Below are 4881 nucleotides of genomic sequence, written 5' to 3'. Positions count from 1 at the left end.
CTGATAGGCCATAGCCTTGGCCAGCCTGACCCCCCATCTGTCCCCAATAACCATTTCATGGCGGGACGGAAAAGAAAACCACCTATAGCTCCTCCCCCTGGTAAACACCACCCCTATGTTCCCCTAACACACAGATTGGAGGCGTGGCCTTCTGGCTAAATGCCAGTGGCCACTGAACCCTGCTAGCCTGGCCCTGATGGGAACCCATCTGGGGAGGCCGAACGGACTGCTTCCATGCAGGAATCCATACACCGGGCCTCTAGTTATTTAATAACAGACTATTTAGCCTCCAAGTATTTGAATTTTGTTACATTTTATTGTAGTTTATTTCTAATACTAGAGGCCCAGTGCATGAACTTTGTACACTCGGAAGAGTCCCTCACCCAGTCCTGTACCCTCTTGCAGTCCGGGAGCCTTCAGGGGATGTCTGACTGATGGCTTCGGCCTAATCCTGGTTTCCGAACATTACTAGCGCTGCTGTGGAGGTGGGAGTGATTCCTGCCACTGCTGCTCCACTTCCCAATACCTGCCGAGCTTAAGCACAAGCAGAGGGCCCACAGAACAAAAATCACAGCCACCTGCATGTGGTGCTGAGAGGAGGGGGCCCAAGCCTCCAAGACATCCCAGGGCATGGTGTGTTCTCAGTCCCAGCGGGGCTGTAGCTCTGAATCTCTCGGCAGGGTGTGCTTCTAGTTGGTTAAGGTCTGTTCCTGTTGCTACATACTTTGACCCTCAGTTTGGGGCAAGGAAGGACCTGGCACAGTGAATATGAAAGATGACCATCATGCCTTTGGGAGGGATGAGCAAGGAGCAGAGGAACAGGAGAAGAGTAGGGGAAAGCTGGGGGCCTCTATGTTATTGCAGAAGCAGATCTCCCTTTGATAAGGGCAACAACACCACTCTGAAAACTAACACTGGGGCTTGGTACCATAAGGACCCACTCAGGGTAGAAGCTGGGTCAGCGGCCTCTTTCGAGCCCCCTACCAGCTCTAAACCTGTGCTATGGCCCTGCAGCCTCTCAATCTCTTTTCCCCTCAGACATTGGTGCACTGAGATTTTCAGTCACTTTTAGGTGGCTGGAGAAGTTTTTCAATGTTGGTTTTATTATATGTCCGCGACATGATGTATCTGTGTGTTTTGTTGTTGTTAATCCACAGTAGAGGACTTTTTTCTATTGTTGTCCTATTTCAACAGAAAGCATGGAAGTGGAGGCGGGAGTGAGAAAGATAGAGATATAGAGAGATAGGGATAGAGATAGAGAGAAACACCTATTGGTTAACTAGAACCCAGGGACAAGCCCTTGACCTGGAATCAAATCCGGGATCCTGCCATGCCAAGGCTGATGCTCGACCCACTTAGGCACAGCGGCCAAGGGCAGGTTATATTACATTTTTTAATCAGAAGGAGCATTTGACAGCAAGAAACATAGAAATAATACTAAGGTCTGAATTTCAGCCCATTTCCAGAGAATGTGCTTCATATTCATTCATCATTAATTATTTAAGTTAAAACATTATTCTTCAGTTGTATTTTAAATAAATACTTCAGCATCACTGACACCTTTTCAGCACAGGCTGAAAAGTGCAAGACAGTGCAAGACATTGGGGCGGGGGTTGCAGAGGCCTGGGGGAGGTCACTAGGGAAAAAGAATAAAAAGAGAGACATATGTACTACTATTTCTAATACCATAAACAATAAAATTAAAAACAAACAAACTTCAGAATAAAGTTTTCCACAAAATGGGAATTCTTGTCTTATTTTACTACAAACACATAAAAGCAACGTGTTTGGATTGTGAGTTGAAGTCTTGCCCCTAAATTTCCCAATGTGCCTTTGACCATAAGTGCATAAATTCTTTGAAGTGAACTGCATACAAAATGAAGCAGTGTGGGATGAAAAGGAACAATTCGAAGGAGTAGCAGCTGCTTGTGTAGCCCGCCCCCATCCAAGGAACAGCAGCCTCCTGATCTGAGGAACAGCTGTCTGAGGAACAGCAGCTGTGTGTGAAGCCTCCCCCCACCAGCCAGAGGAGCCACCACAACTGTGAACAGCACCCACCAGAGGAGCTGCTACCAACTGAGGAGCAACTGCTACCACAATCGCCTGAGGAGCAACCTCAGCCCAAGGAGCCACTGCCACCCACGGAGCAGCCCCTGAATGACTCAACATCTAGATATGGTGGTACGACCAAACATGGGTAGACAAAGAAACCCCCAAAGGAAAGAAAAGGAGGACTCGCCAGAAAAGCAGCTAACATGAGAGAAAAAGAATTCAGATTAAGGGTCCTAGAATGCATAAACCGGATGGAGGAAAAAATCAACAACTTATGCAAGAAGCAAGATGAAACTGATGAAAAAAATCAGTAAATTATGTAAGAACCAAGAAGAAATGAAGAGTGATATAGCTGCAATAAAAAACACCATTGAAAGTTGCAACATTAGACTAGGAGAAGCGAAGGACCGAATTAGCGAATTAGAAGATAGGGAAACAAAACACGCCCAAACTGAACAGCAATTGGAGAAAGAAAATTAAAAGACAGGAGGAGAGCCTAAGGGAGCTATGGCACAACATGAAACGAAACAACATACGAATAATAGGGATGCCAGAACAACAGAAAGAGGAACAAGATTTAGAAAACCTATTGGAAGAAATAATACCAGTAAACTTCCCAGAGGTGGGGAAGAAAAAAATCACACAAGCACAGAGGGTCTCAAACAAGGTGAACTCGAATAGATCCACGCCAAGACACATCATAATTACCGTGGCAAATGTTCAGGATAAAGAGAGAATCTTAAAGGCTGCAAGAGAGAGATGAAAAGTTATATTTAAGGGATCTCCCATTAGATTATCAAATGATTTCTCAAGAGAAACACATCAGGCCAGAAAAGAATGGAGAGAAATTTACAAAGTGATGCAAAGCAAAGGACTGAATCCACGAATACCCTATCCAGCAAGGCTATCATTCAAAGTTGAAGGGGAAATAAGAAGCTTCACAGACAAAAAAAGGCTAAGGGAGTTTATCACCACCAAGCCAGCAATGCAAGAAATGCTAAAGGGACTGGTGTAAAAAGAAGAAATAAAAAGCTCAGAAAGAAAACAGCCACAGAAAAAAAGAAATGGCTATTAAGAAGGACCTTTCAATAAAAACTTTAAACGTAAATGGACTAAATGCTCCAACCAAAAGACATCGAGTGGCAGAATTGATAAAAAAGAACATGACCCATACATTTGTGTCTACAAGAGACCCACCTCAGAAGAAGGGACTCACAGAGACTGAAAGTGGAGGGATGGAAAAATGTCTTTCAGGCAAATGAAAATGAAAAAAAAGCTGGGGTAGCAATACTTATATCAAACAAAATAGACCTCAAAGTGAAGGCCAGAACTAGAGATAAGGAAGGCCACTTCATAATACTAAAGGGATCATTACAACAAAAAGATATAACCCTGATAAACATATATGCACCCAATGCAGGAGCATCCAAATACATAAAAAAAAACAAAAACAAAAAACAAACAAAAAAAAAACTCCTGGAAGATATCAAAGGAGAAATGGACAACAATACAATCATAGTAGGGGAATTTAATACACCACTGACATCACCTGATAAATCCTCTAGACAAACAATCAGCAAAGAAACAACAATCCTAAATGACTCACTAGATCAGATGGACTGAATTGACATCTTCAGAACACTTCACCCCAAAGACACAGAATATATAAAAAAATGGGCAAAGGACCTAAATAGACACCTTTCAAAAGAGGACATTCAGAAAGCCAAGAGACATATGAAAACATGCTCAAAGTCACTAATAATCCAAGATATGCAAATCAAAACAATAATGAGGTACCATCTCACAGCTGTCAGAATGGCTATCATCAACAAATCTACAAACGACAAGTGCTGGAGAGGATGTGGAGAAAAAGGAACACTCGTACATGGCTGGTGGGATTGCAGACTGGTGCAGCCACTATGGAAGAGGTATGGAGTTACCTCAAAAAACAAAAAATGGAACTCCCATTTGACCCCGTGATCTCACTTCTAGGAATATATCTCAAGAAACCAGAAACAACAATTAGAAAGGATATATGCACCCATATGTCCATAGCAGCACAATTCACCATAGCTAAGATCTGGAAACAGCCTAAGTGCCCATCAGTAGATGGATGGATTTGAAAACTTTGGTACATCTACACGATGGAATACTATGCTGCTGTAAAAAAGAAGGAACTCTTACCATTTGCAAGGGCAAGGATGGAACTGGAGAGCATTATGCTAAGTGAAATAAGCCAGTCAATGAAGGAAAAACACCACATGATCTCACTCACTGATGGATAATAAGACCATTATAAACTTAAAAAAAAATAAGAAGACTATTGGCTCATGAAAGAGTGCATTCATTCATTCTTTTAAAAACATAATGAGATCTTAATGTTTCCAAATAATACATATAGTTATTAAAACAGAAAGAGAACTGTGCTAGCTTTGGCAGCACATATACTAAAGGAACAATACAGAGGAGACTAGCATGGCCTCTGGGCAAGGATGACACGCAAATTCGTGAATCATTCCATATTTTTTTATATGAAATGCTGAAAGGTATTCTTTAAGAAGAGGAAGAAGAAGGAAAGGTAAAGATAATAATTATGAGCAACAAATATGTACCTATCAACAAGTGAATCTAAAAATCAAGTGAATTGCCAAAACCAGTTTTTGCTCAGTGGATAGAGCGTCGGCCTGCGGACTGAGGGGTCCCGGGTCCGATTCCGGTCAAGGGCATGTACCTGGGTTGTGGGCACATCCCCAGTGGGAGATGTGCAGGAGGCAGCTGATCGATGTTTCTCACTCATCAATGTTTCTAACTCTCTATCTCTCTCCCTTC

At 42.5% G+C, this 4881-nt stretch overlaps 1 non-coding gene across 1 annotated transcript; it reads left to right on the top strand.

Annotated features, from left to right (window-relative positions):
• Positions 1 to 4475: 4475 nt before the first annotated feature.
• On the top strand, positions 4476 to 4579 carry LOC139000689 (U6 spliceosomal RNA). Its single transcript, XR_011469681.1, has one exon. It is a non-coding gene; the product is annotated as a U6 spliceosomal RNA (small nuclear RNA).
• The last annotated feature ends 302 nt before the right edge of the window (positions 4580 to 4881 follow it).

The sequence above is a fragment of the Myotis yumanensis genome, unplaced genomic scaffold (genome assembly GCF_028538775.1).
Source record: "Myotis yumanensis isolate MYYU_CA2020_CCGP unplaced genomic scaffold, mMyoYum1.0.hap1 SCAF_24, whole genome shotgun sequence".
NCBI classification, from domain to species: Eukaryota; Metazoa; Chordata; class Mammalia; order Chiroptera; family Vespertilionidae; genus Myotis; species Myotis yumanensis.
This window is presented reverse-complemented; position numbering and strand designations above follow the sequence as displayed.